At 44.1% G+C, this 14536-nt stretch overlaps 1 long non-coding RNA gene across 1 annotated transcript; it reads right to left on the reverse strand.

Moving 5' to 3' along the window:
* Window positions 1-5893: 5893 nt before the first annotated feature.
* LOC128806774 (uncharacterized) lies at window positions 5894-6946 on the reverse strand. The gene is made up of 3 exons (XR_008436943.1): window positions 6922-6946; window positions 6513-6619; window positions 5894-5979 (listed from the first exon to the last, which is right to left on the reverse strand). It is a non-coding gene; the product is annotated as an uncharacterized LOC128806774 (long non-coding RNA).
* Between the last annotated feature and the right edge of the window lie 7590 nt (window positions 6947-14536).

Genomic DNA, 14536 nt, shown 5'->3' on the forward strand with positions numbered 1-14536 from the left:
CCGCACGAAACCAAAAAACACCGACAAAAAAAAAAAAAAAACAAAAAAACCTGCCTCTAACCCAATAATAACCAAAATAAAAAATCTTTTCTTTTAAGCTATATTTCAATCTATATTATTTTTATATTTTTAATATTTATATTCACATTTTGATTTAAAATGTATACTGATGTATAATGATCATTTTATAATTTCTTATATTCATTCATATTACTTAAAGTTTATTTTATTTTATATTTTTATGCATGTCTTAATATATTGATTACATATTTCTATATTTAGATTGATATTTCTAAAAGGTTTATATTTTTAAAAATAAAATCCCTGCATCTATCCAAGTAAAAACCTAAAAAAAAAAAAACAAAAAACTCTTTTAAACTGTTTGTAAATTTATCTATATATTTTTCGCATTTATATTCAAATTTGCATTTTAAAGGTAGATTGATATATGTCGTTATTTATATTCTATCTCTTCCTATTGCTTATTTTTACTTATATTTTATATTTTTATATCTATCTTTATACATTGATTATATATTTTTATATTTAGAAGTCTATCAAAATAAAATGTATATTCATATTTTTTTTAATAAAAACCCTGCCTCGAACCAAATAAAAACCAAAAAAGCCCTTTCTTTAAACAATATTTAAATATTTATAGCATATTTTCATCTTTATAATCACATTTGCATTTATACTTTCTATGGATGGATTATATTTATAAATGGATATCATATATATAATAAGATAACAAGATAGATAAAATATTATATATATTATATTTCATACATACTGCTAATACTTCTATTTACTTACATTTTAATTTTTATATAGATTTTAATGTACGTATGATATACTTCTATACATAGATTTCTAACTTATTTATATTTCTAATTTTTACAATAAAAATCCTGCCTACTAACAAATACAAAATTTTAAAAATCCTTTTATTTTAAACTATATTTGAATATTTCTATATTCATGCTTTTGATATTTACATCTATATGCTCTTGTATATTATATTACAGTATATTGACGTACTATATTTAGATAGATATAATATATTACATGTAATGTGGTATAATAAGACATATACACTAGAATATCTATTAGGTATTGTATCGATTTCTGTGATTTTGTATTTTTTTTCTATTTTCTATTTCTATTTCTATATACACGTATATTAATTATACATTACATCCTCACAGCGCATACCTGGGGCTGTTCTGGCTTTCTTTCCAAATGAATTTAGCAATACTTTCCTATTTTTACCAATACCTATAAAAACGAAACATTTGCCAGGATTTAGTAGTATTCTACACACCCCCCTCCCTGTGCATTTTGGGGCAGCTTTGGGTCCCTCGGGGGGACGGCACCCGGCAGGACCCCCCCTCATTCGCCACCCACCTGCTCCTCCGCCGCAGCGTGCGTCCCTCTCCTAGGGACCTTGGGGTGCCCCAAATGACACCAGAGCCCCGAGTCTTCACCCCTTTTTCCTGGCCCCCAAAGAAGGCACAGAACGAGTCTAACTGCCCCGGACAGCAGCCCAGCACTTGCTTCCATCCCTTTCCACATGTACATCCCCCCCGAAAGGGACTCTGCCGCAACAAGAAAGGGGGGCAGCCGCCAGAAGGGTCGAAGCTCCTGCCCAGCCTCGCTGTCACGGGCGAGGGGCAGAGAGGGGGAGCGGCAGAGACGGCGGGGACGCGGCACGGACGGCACGGCACCGAGCGGGGGCCGCTCTCAGCGCGATGCCGGCAAAGCCGCAGGTCCGGCGGGGCCGGGCGGGGTTTGACCGGCACGGGGGGATCCGCCGAGAGCCTCCGGCCCCGTGCGGGGGGACTCCCGCAAGGGCCCGGGGCCGCCGGGCTCCGGCCCTCTGGGCTTTATGCTCCGGCGCCCCCGGCCCCGCGGCTGCGGGGAAAGAAGGAACGGGGCGACGGCAAGAGAGGAGGGCTAGCAGGGCGTGAGACAGCGTATGGAGGGAGGGAGGTCGGGCTGTGGAGGAAAGCGGGAGGGCAAGGGAAAGGCCGGGAGCGGGGAAGAGGGACGGTGCACAGAGGAGGGAGAGAAGAGGAATAGAACGGAGGAGCGGGATAGGGACAGGGCAGTGGGGGTCGGGTTTGCGAGGGAGAGGAGGGGAGGGTCCGCGGACAAAGAACAGGAATACGGGGAGGAGGAAGGAAGGGTAGAGGGGGGGACGGGAGGGGAGACCGAAAAGGGAGAGAAAGGGGTCGGCTTTGGGGAGAGAGGGAACTAAGGGATAGAGAGAGAAAGAAGGGGAATACGGGAAGGAGGAAGAAAGGAAGAAGGATTGGTAGAGAGAGGGACAAGAGGGGGAGCCTCAGAGAGCGCCGATCCACCCCGAGCCCGCCCCGGCGGCCCGCCCTGCTCGGGATGCTGCGCTCGGCGGAGCTCGGCTCGGTTCGGCCCCACTCGGCTCCTCGCCTACACTCGGGCTGTTCTCCGCTAGACTCGGCTGGATTCGCCTCTTCGGCGCAGCTCGGCTCGCCTCAACTCGGAGCCGCTCGGCTCCGTTCGGCTCCGCTCGGCTCCCCGCGGCAGCGCGCCTCCCGCGCACGCGCACAGCTCGCCGCTCTCCTGCCGCCGAGCCCCGCGCCCGGCCCGGCCGGCGCACGGAAACCCCCGCGCCACATCAGAGCCAGCACTTTCTGCGCTAAACCCTTTCTGTCCTAGAAGGAGATAAACTTCTCTACCTCCTTCGTCTCCTCAGTTTTCTTCTTTGAGTTCAAAATCAGAGTTACAAAAACCTACTCAACTACAAGACTCAGTAAGTAGCCGATAAAGTAGTCCCGTCAATTTCAGAACCTAAAGAACACGTTATACTTAAGTTTCCACACTTAAAAAAAGAAAAATCACACACGAGTCCTACTCACTGTGTCAAGCCTTATTTAAAACACACCAAAAAACCCTAAAAGAAATAGTTCCACAACCAAAACAGAACAAACAAGTAACACTAACTAAAACCACGCATCCAAATACACTGTTTATCAGTCACCAACCCGAAAAATCTTTTTTCAACGTGTCTCGTTTGTATACCTCCTCACAACTAACCTTATCCTTTACAAACACTAAATTGCAAATCAAAAAACTTACACGTAACATAAACTCTTCAAATAACATTTATACACTCATACCCCAAATGACAGGTAAACCACCAAAAGTCAAATTACTCAAATCATTACAAACAAATACTTGTACAATATTTAGTTACAAAACAACCCCCAAACCACACAAAACCACAAAGAAGTTACCTCAAAACAGCAAACCTACAATTTAAAACAATTAATCCACTAAGACCAAACTTAACAATAATACATTAAAAAAACACCCAAAAAAAACCCCAAAAAAACCACAAACAAACAACCAAAAAAAAAAGAATACCCACCCAAAAATACCCAATCGCTCCAACACAAATTTACTTCTCAGGATCAAAACAGTACGACCTTTTAATAACCTAATTCTATTATTTCTGCATCTCTTTTAACACCTAAAATAACTACAACTCACACTTGAACCACATTAAATGAACTTACTTATTAACTAGCCAAATGAAACAATAACACATCTATAACATTAAATAAATTACTGCCAAATAGGAACATCTTTAAACATACTATCTTACAAAATAAAACAACTGTTAATTTTTTATTATTCACACACAATCATAAATATAAAACATTTAAAAAATATATAAATTGATGAAATCACAAGAAATCAATTTACAAAAACATTACAAAAATTTTAAATTAATCAATCACACATAAATAAAAAATAACGAAATAATATTTTCAAGAATTAAAACATCACTAAATAACTTAAATCATTATTAAAAACTAAAATACTCATCTTATTAATAATTACTGCTTTTTATCTCCCCTACCGATTTAAATTTTTACATAGAACTCTACAAAAATCCTTAACAAGTAGATTTATAACTTAAATTTAAAGCATTTATAGATAAACATACTTCATGAATAATCTACACACCAAACAACTAAACTAACAAGAAAAACCTAATAAAATACTAATATATTCATAACATCAAAACCCCAAATCATTAACATAAAAACCCATATAAACACATGAAAATACCCACAGTTAAAAAAGACGTACCTTAATGAACATATTCACACCTTAATAATTCATTACAAACTCTTACCAATTAATGATTAACATTAATTACTTGATACCAATAAAATACAAGAAAATGTTACTTTAGCCAATAACTATAATAAAATCTCATAACTAATAACTTAAAATCACACTTTATTAAAAATATAAAACGGTGAAGCAACGTATCATAAAAAATCCCATTATTATCACTACACAGATATACGTATATACATCTATCTATCTACAGATAGACAGATCATATATCCATCTCAACAGCAGCATCTGGGACCGATTCCTGTTTTCTCTCTTGTCTCCTAAATTTATTAGCCATAGAGGATGGAGTAAGGAAATTATTTTATTTATCACCTTGTTCTCCAGAAACCTGAAAAACAAAATAAAACAGAACAAAAAGAAAAAAAAGAAAACCACATTTGAAAGGCAGATCCTCACCAGCAGCTGGTCCATCTCCTACGGGGGACCATATTCTAGGGCACTTTTGGTGCACTTGCCTGAACCTGTCAGGGCACTCTGTGCCTGCAGAAGAGATTTTTTTTGTCAGGGAGAGGCAAGGGGAGGAGAAATAACGTTCGAGACAGCTCAAATCCATTACTGTGCCACTTCCTGTGCAGCAGGTCCTGTGACAGGATGGGAACTGAGGCTGCTTGAAATTTAAAAGCTAAAGACACCAGCACAAGGTGTCCTTTTGCTTTGTCAAGGAAGTGATTCCCAAATCACACAGCCCCCCCACCATCGTCCCTCCTACCACTACCTGAAAGCCTCTTGATTCTCTTCTCAAAAACACAAGGGACACCTCAGAGTTCAGCAAGTTCTGCCAGTGCAGCCCTCGGGGTGCCCCCGTCTCCAGGTCTGTCCCCCTTGCTTTCATCCTCAGCCACGTCATTCTTCAGCCGTGGACAGGAAATTGTCCCCATTTCTCCCGTACTTCCCTGGTTACCTTTTCTCTAAGCCGTGCAGGACCCCCGAGAGGAGGCTGTGATCCTCTATCAGCTCATGGGCAGCTCTAGAGGTGACACGGGCAGCACTCTGTCATATCTCCAGAATACGACGCTGAAACAGAGAATGCAACTTGTTCTTTTACAGCCAAGATATGATTATCTAAAATAAAATGAGCAATTTGGCTGGTACCCCATCAACTCCCAGCTAAAATGAACACCGCCTGTTCTCAGCAACTCCAGAGAAGGAAAGACATTCTCCCTTCAACGCTTCGCACCACAGGTGCTGCTCTTACAAGAAGTATTCAGGTAGCAAGACAATTTTCTCTTTTTGTCCGAGGTTTTGATACCTGAAATCCTCAGGGTGGATGCTCCCAAACCTGAGAGCTCCCGGCAGGCGAGGTTCCCTCCTGCCGAAGCACTGTGCAGGTGACAAACGTGCTGGCTGGGGGAATAGAGACCCCAAAAAGAAAAGGCCCCGACTGCAGGAGCAAAACCACGGCACCCCCGTGAGGCTCCACGACGGCAGGAACCGGTCCCAGTTTCAGGGGATAAGGATGGGACCGGTTTAGACACAAGCAAAATTATTTCTCCCTCCACACATCCACAAAACCAACAAGGAACAGATTTTCAAGAGGACCAAGGCAGAATCAGCTATTCCTTTCTGTTTGGTACTTGAGATCTCGAGGCCAATACAAGCTTTTGTGGTTTTGGGGTATTTGGGAACTGTTCTTTTTCAATTCTTACCTGGGAGCCCTGGTCACACAAAGGACTGCTGAAAAAGGCAAGAATGACCTGGAAAATCCTCTGGTAGACATAGAGCTCACAGCAATGTTTGTCACGCAGCCCTTCCCCAAGAAATCTGAGGATCCACTCGTGCTGTTTTGTACTGGAAGCCATAAAGAAAAATACCACCGTCAGACATTCCGACATTTCCAAAGGATACCTGCTCCTAAGAGCACAAAACCCCGGTTCCCTCTGAGTGCCAGCTCAGGAATTACCACAGCTTGTTCTGGACTTCTCAATTTTCCATTCCTATCAAATTTAATCGCTAACATCCATTGGGAACAGTCAGTCTGCAGCCCAAACATGCAGTGGAAATGGAATTTTAGAAGTTGCTGTTTCTAAAATACTTCAGTTGAACTCCAAGTTACTAACCTAAACTCAAAGAGGAATTGTAGCTAGCCGGGGCAGAACATTCTTTTCTTGTGCTCACAGAGCATACACAGCACAACTCATTGTGCGTTAGTATTAAGAAGACAACAAAAACCCCACAGAAATAACATTTTGAATTCCTATATGAAACAGAAGAAAGACGCTTCTAATTAACTACCTGTGGGAGAATGAGGTTTCATTGTATTTTTGCGGCTGTTTCTAATACATTTCTGAAGAATTACTGGGTACCTAAAATGGGACTCTTACCTCAAAATCAAAACTGTAGAAAAGCTGGAGAAAACCTGGTACCTTTCTCAGGTCCAAATACCAGTGCGACAGAAGGAATCTCTTTACCCTTATGTACACGTGCTCCTCTGTAAAGAGAAAAAGCTGGCATGGTGGAGGAGGACAGCGCTCCCAATCCACAAGCACGGACGACAATTCGTGGAAGCTGCAGTCAGTGAGCGTGCAGCGCTCCGAGCTGGGAGAACAGCCCGGCAACTGCAGAAGGCCTTTGCTCTGAGGCGCGTTCCCATTGCTGCCCACCCTCCCCTTCTCTTGCCCAGGAGGAAAAGCTCAGGCAAGAGCGCACGAGCACAGAGCAGGTGAGGGGATCGACACTCCCCAGGCCTCTGTTTTTCACCCCAGCAGTGACACACGCAGCACGTTCCAGTACCTGGCTTCAGGATCTGCTGTGCCACACGAGCAGCGCAGAGGGTGAGGGAGAAGGTGAACCTGAGGCTTGGCTGCCTGATTCCGTTCTGCACGGCATCCAAGAGATACAGCAACGGCAAGGGCCCCGGGAGAGAAGCCTGAAGCACAGCCCAAATGAACACAGCAGGAGCACAAAGACATCGATCAGCTTCCGGGACATTTCACGGGTCACACAGGTAAGAGCCCCAGTTCAGCAAATCTGAGGGTTTGGTGACGTCAGGATCAAAACACCCGGAAACCTGTGAGAAAGAAACTGAACTGCACCCGGCTAAAAGCCGTCCCTGCCTCAAACTCCTTCAAACAACTTGTTCACGAGGAGGCAGGGATTGATTCAATACTCACCAGCCCATCTGGCCAAGGTCAGAGCTCTGTGCCCACCCAGGACACGGCAAACAGCAGGGACCTTTCTCCCACTCTCCAGCACGGACCTGTGAAGCCAGGGAGAAGTTTACAGAACAGAAGCAGCCAGAAGATGCTCTCTACTTCCATATGCTCTCTGATCGATCATTCCCAAGGAAAGTCCCCACGGATCGGAAGCAACAACCTCTCATTTCTCCTCCGCAATCATCACTGCTTGCCTTTCTGTGCGTTTCCTCCCGTGCCCGTCCCCAGAGCACATTAAGTCCATCTTTTGTTCCCAACCGCAGCTCTCCAGCACAAATGCCACTCCTCACACACACAAAGCAAACAGTCATCTGCTTCAGCTTTTGGCTTAGAAAGTAAAAACCTCAGTGCGTCCGGCTATGTGTTTAAAACACAGAGACGCACGGGTGGACATAGATGGAAAGCTTTTCAGGAGAGAAAAGAGCTGATTCGCTAGCACGCCTCCATACAGCTTCAGAAAAATCAGAATCCATAGCAACTCCTAAGACCCCTGCTGAGGGACCCAGCCCTCCTGGGGACACCCAATGCAGCAGCTACGGAAAAAGCATGGGAGAAGCCAAGCTTGGGGTGAAAAAAAGATGACATCAATACAGCAGCCTGTAAAAAGCCTTCACACAGCAACAGTGGGAACCAGTCCCATTTGCTCCGTCCCTGCTTTTTGGGACGACGCAAACAGGAAATGAAAACACGTGAAACACAAGGCACACCTATAGGGCGTACCAGGTGCTCCTTTTGGCAGCGTGGACGACAAAGGTCTCTCTGCGCACTTACAGGCAGCCCGGTTGCAATCCATCCTTAGCCCAAGCCTTCCTCGCCTCCCATTCGCCAGCGCTCTGCTCTGGCCTTTGGAGCGCTGGCCCCGTCCTCCCGCAGCAGCACGGCACCGGAACACAGCGAGGCAAAGCGTGCCGGAGCCGCCCGTGCTGTCAGCGTACCTGTCAGCTCCCGGCGGTGGGCAACTCCGGCCCTGCGGGCAAGGGGGAGACGGCTCGGGCACCTCCAGCGGCTGCTCTGCCCCGATGCTTTCGCGTTCTCCTGCATTTCCCTGCAGCGGAGGGGGTCCGGGACGGGGGCGGATCGTGTCAGAGTGGAGACGGCGGGGAAGCACGGGGAGGCGGCGGGAACGCGGCGGGACGAGACAGGGACACGGCGGGACGGCGACGACTCGCTTGACCTTCCAAAGATGGCGGCAGGAGGGGCGGGGAAAGCCGGGGCCCCGCTCCGCCGCCCGCGCGCCGCCCCGGCGGCATTTTCCGGCACGCGGTCGCTTCCAGCGTCTAGAGAGGGACGCGCGCGGGGATCGGGAAAGGGGAGTGCAGCCCTGTTCCGACGCCGCTCGCCCCCCGCCCGCCGCCCCCGGCCCGTGAGCGCTGCGACCGCGCCTCCGCCGCCCGCCGAAAGCGGCCCCGCCGGGCCGCCCTCGCCGCTGCCGTTCTTCTCGGTCATCGGGTCCCTTTGCTCTCCCGAATCTCCTTCACCCCTCCCCTCTATTTACAGACACCGCCCCGCTTGCCGCTCGCTCCCGCGCCTCGCCCTTCCCACGCTCGGCAGCCGTCCTTCCCCCCGTCAGCCGGCACCCAGCGGCGAGGGGCAGGGCGCTGGCTGGGGGGGGGCTGCAGTACCGCTCTCTGTCCACAAGGCGGCAGCACCGCCGCCGGCCACAGCCGGGGGCTGCCGCTCGCCCGGAGGGAAGGGAGGCAGAAAAGAACGGGGGCGATCCCCTTGGAAAAATCCTGAAAAATAAACGGCCCAAAAAACATCCGCACACAAACTAAAACACACTGCCTCTAACCCAATACAACCCCTCCAAAATCCTTTTCTTTTAAACTCTCTCTAACTATCTTTCATATTTATACTTTTCACATTCCCATTTATCATGTATATTGATGCATGATGTTATTTCGATTCTATATTAAATATCTTCCTATGACTTCTATTTATTTCTATTTTATCTTTTTATAGATCTAGATATATATATGATACATTTCTATATTTATATTGCAAAAATAGTTCTGTTATTTAAAATAAAAGCCCTGCCTGTAACCAAATTGTAGCTCTATGATATTAATATTAACGATCTCTTATTTAAAAGAAAAATGCTGCCTGAAACCCACCCGCCCGCGGCGCAAGTGTGGCAACAGCCCGTGTCCGCAGTACTGGCAAGGCCGCGGGAAATCCCGGCGGGGCGGCGCCTGCGTGGCGCGCGGGCAGTGCAGCACGCGGACCACGATTTTCCCGCGCTTTTTTTTTTTTTTTTTTTTTTTTTTTTCTATCCGCCATATTGAGAAGGTCAAGAGTGTCCCGGACGCCGCGACACTTTCAAGATGGCGGCCGCGTGAGGCCCTCGGAAGGGAGAGGCGTTTTTGCCGATGCCTGTCGGCGCCCGCTCACAACCTGACTGCCCGCGCAGCCGCTGAGCTCACAGTCCGTGGCCACGACACGGGAAAAAGCGAAAAAAAACCCGCGGGGCGGCGCCGGCGTCAGGGTGGCGTGCAGGCAGTGCAGTAAACAGACCGTGGTCCTCGTTTTTCCCGCCTTTTTTGCCGCCATATTGGGAAGGTCAAGCGAGTCCGCGACAACCCACTCCCAAGATGGCGGCCGCGGGAGGACCTCGGGCGAGGGCTGCAGTCCCGCACTCTGGCCACAAGGCGGCGGCACTGCCGCCCGCCCTGGGGCTGCAGGCGGGGAAGGCGCGCAAAGAAGAACAGGCGCGACCCCCTTCAAAACATCCTCTGCAATAAATGCCCCTAAACAGCCCGCACGAAACCAAAAAACACCGACAAAAAAAAAAAAAAAACAAAAAAACCTGCCTCTAACCCAATAATAACCAAAATAAAAAATCTTTTCTTTTAAGCTATATTTCAATCTATATTATTTTTATATTTTTAATATTTATATTCACATTTTGATTTAAAATGTATACTGATGTATAATGATCATTTTATAATTTCTTATATTCATTCATATTACTTAAAGTTTATTTTATTTTATATTTTTATGCATGTCTTAATATATTGATTACATATTTCTATATTTAGATTGATATTTCTAAAAGGTTTATATTTTTAAAAATAAAATCCCTGCATCTATCCAAGTAAAAACCTAAAAAAAAAAAAACAAAAAACTCTTTTAAACTGTTTGTAAATTTATCTATATATTTTTCGCATTTATATTCAAATTTGCATTTTAAAGGTAGATTGATATATGTCGTTATTTATATTCTATCTCTTCCTATTGCTTATTTTTACTTATATTTTATATTTTTATATCTATCTTTATACATTGATTATATATTTTTATATTTAGAAGTCTATCAAAATAAAATGTATATTCATATTTTTTTTAATAAAAACCCTGCCTCGAACCAAATAAAAACCAAAAAAGCCCTTTCTTTAAACAATATTTAAATATTTATAGCATATTTTCATCTTTATAATCACATTTGCATTTATACTTTCTATGGATGGATTATATTTATAAATGGATATCATATATATAATAAGATAACAAGATAGATAAAATATTATATATATTATATTTCATACATACTGCTAATACTTCTATTTACTTACATTTTAATTTTTATATAGATTTTAATGTACGTATGATATACTTCTATACATAGATTTCTAACTTATTTATATTTCTAATTTTTACAATAAAAACCCTGCCTACTAACAAATACAAAATTTTAAAAATCCTTTTATTTTAAACTATATTTGAATATTTCTATATTCATGCTTTTGATATTTACATCTATATGCTCTTGTATATTATATTACAGTATATTGACGTACTATATTTAGATAGATATAATATATTACATGTAATGTGGTATAATAAGACATATACACTAGAATATCTATTAGGTATTGTATCGATTTCTGTGATTTTGTATTTTTTTTCTATTTTCTATTTCTATTTCTATATACACGTATATTAATTATACATTACATCCTCACAGCGCATACCTGGGGCTGTTCTGGCTTTCTTTCCAAATGAATTTAGCAATACTTTCCTATTTTTACCAATACCTATAAAAACGAAACATTTGCCAGGATTTAGTAGTATTCTACACACCCCCCTCCCTGTGCATTTTGGGGCAGCTTTGGGTCCCTCGGGGGGACGGCACCCGGCAGGACCCCCCCTCATTCGCCACCCACCTGCTCCTCCGCCGCAGCGTGCGTCCCTCTCCTAGGGACCTTAGGGTGCCCCAAATGACACCAGAGCCCCGAGTCTTCACCCCTTTTTCCTGGCCCCCAAAGAAGGCACAGAACGAGTCTAACTGCCCCGGACAGCAGCCCAGCACTTGCTTCCATCCCTTTCCACATGTACATCCCCCCCGAAAGGGACTCTGCCGCAACAAGAAAGGGGGGCAGCCGCCAGAAGGGTCGAAGCTCCTGCCCAGCCTCGCTGTCACGGGCGAGGGGCAGAGAGAGGGAGCGGCAGAGACGGCGGGGACGCGGCACGGACGGCACGGCACCGAGCGGGGGCCGCTCTCAGCGCGATGCCGGCAAAGCCGCAGGTCCGGCGGGGCCGGGCGGGGTTTGACCGGCACGGGGGGATCCGCCGAGAGCCTCCGGCCCCGTGCGGGGGGACTCCCGCAAGGGCCCGGGGCCGCCGGGCTCCGGCCCTCTGGGCTTTATGCTCCGGCGCCCCCGGCCCCGCGGCTGCGGGGAAAGAAGGAACGGGGCGACGGCAAGAGAGGAGGGCTAGCAGGGCGTGAGACAGCGTATGGAGGGAGGGAGGTCGGGCTGTGGAGGAAAGCGGGAGGGCAAGGGAAAGGCCGGGAGCGGGGAAGAGGGACGGTGCACAGAGGAGGGAGAGAAGAGGAATAGAACGGAGGAGCGGGATAGGGACAGGGCAGTGGGGGTCGGGTTTGCGAGGGAGAGGAGGGGAGGGTCCGCGGACAAAGAACAGGAATACGGGGAGGAGGAAGGAAGGGTAGAGGGGGGGACGGGAGGGGAGACCGAAAAGGGAGAGAAAGGGGTCGGCTTTGGGGAGAGAGGGAACTAAGGGATAGAGAGAGAAAGAAGGGGAATACGGGAAGGAGGAAGAAAGGAAGAAGGATTGGTAGAGAGAGGGACAAGAGGGGGAGCCTCAGAGAGCGCCGATCCACCCCGAGCCCGCCCCGGCGGCCCGCCCTGCTCGGGATGCTGCGCTCGGCGGAGCTCGGCTCCGTTCGGCTCCGCTCGGCTCCCCGCGGCAGCGCGCCTCCCGCGCACGCGCACAGCTCGCCGCTCTCCTGCCGCCGAGCCCCGCGCCCGGCCCGGCCGGCGCACGGAAACCCCCGCGCCACATCAGAGCCAGCACTTTCTGCGCTAAACCCTTTCTGTCCTAGAAGGAGATAAACTTCTCTACCTCCTTCGTCTCCTCAGTTTTCTTCTTTGAGTTCAAAATCAGAGTTACAAAAACCTACTCAACTACAAGACTCAGTAAGTAGCCGATAAAGTAGTCCCGTCAATTTCAGAACCTAAAGAACACGTTATACTTAAGTTTCCACACTTAAAAAAAGAAAAATCACACACGAGTCCTACTCACTGTGTCAAGCCTTATTTAAAACACACCAAAAAACCCTAAAAGAAATAGTTCCACAACCAAAACAGAACAAACAAGTAACACTAACTAAAACCACGCATCCAAATACACTGTTTATCAGTCACCAACCCGAAAAATCTTTTTTCAACGTGTCTCGTTTGTATACCTCCTCACAACTAACCTTATCCTTTACAAACACTAAATTGCAAATCAAAAAACTTACACGTAACATAAACTCTTCAAATAACATTTATACACTCATACCCCAAATGACAGGTAAACCACCAAAAGTCAAATTACTCAAATCATTACAAACAAATACTTGTACAATATTTAGTTACAAAACAACCCCCAAACCACACAAAACCACAAAGAAGTTACCTCAAAACAGCAAACCTACAATTTAAAACAATTAATCCACTAAGACCAAACTTAACAATAATACATTAAAAAAACACCCAAAAAAAACCCCAAAAAAACCACAAACAAACAACCAAAAAAAAAAGAATACCCACCCAAAAATACCCAATCGCTCCAACACAAATTTACTTCTCAGGATCAAAACAGTACGACCTTTTAATAACCTAATTCTATTATTTCTGCATCTCTTTTAACACCTAAAATAACTACAACTCACACTTGAACCACATTAAATGAACTTACTTATTAACTAGCCAAATGAAACAATAACACATCTATAACATTAAATAAATTACTGCCAAATAGGAACATCTTTAAACATACTATCTTACAAAATAAAACAACTGTTAATTTTTTATTATTCACACACAATCATAAATATAAAACATTTAAAAAATATATAAATTGATGAAATCACAAGAAATCAATTTACAAAAACATTACAAAAATTTTAAATTAATCAATCACACATAAATAAAAAATAACGAAATAATATTTTCAAGAATTAAAACATCACTAAATAACTTAAATCATTATTAAAAACTAAAATACTCATCTTATTAATAATTACTGCTTTTTATCTCCCCTACCGATTTAAATTTTTACATAGAACTCTACAAAAATCCTTAACAAGTAGATTTATAACTTAAATTTAAAGCATTTATAGATAAACATACTTCATGAATAATCTACACACCAAACAACTAAACTAACAAGAAAAACCTAATAAAATACTAATATATTCATAACATCAAAACCCCAAATCATTAACATAAAAACCCATATAAACACATGAAAATACCCACAGTTAAAAAAGACGTACCTTAATGAACATATTCACACCTTAATAATTCATTACAAACTCTTACCAATTAATGATTAACATTAATTACTTGATACCAATAAAATACAAGAAAATGTTACTTTAGCCAATAACTATAATAAAATCTCATAACTAATAACTTAAAATCACACTTTATTAAAAATATAAAACGGTGAAGCAACGTATCATAAAAAATCCCATTATTATCACTACACAGATATACGTATATACATCTATCTATCTACAGATAGACAGATCATATATCCATCTCAACAGCAGCATCTGGGACCGATTCCTGTTTTCTCTCTTGTCTCCTAAATTTATTAGCCATAGAGGATGGAGTAAGGAAATTATTTTATTTATCACCTTGTTCTCCAGAAACCTGAAAAACAAAATAAAACAGAACAAAAAG

Source organism: Vidua macroura, chromosome 4 (assembly GCF_024509145.1).
Source record: "Vidua macroura isolate BioBank_ID:100142 chromosome 4, ASM2450914v1, whole genome shotgun sequence".
In the NCBI taxonomy this organism is placed as follows: domain Eukaryota; kingdom Metazoa; phylum Chordata; class Aves; order Passeriformes; family Viduidae; genus Vidua; species Vidua macroura.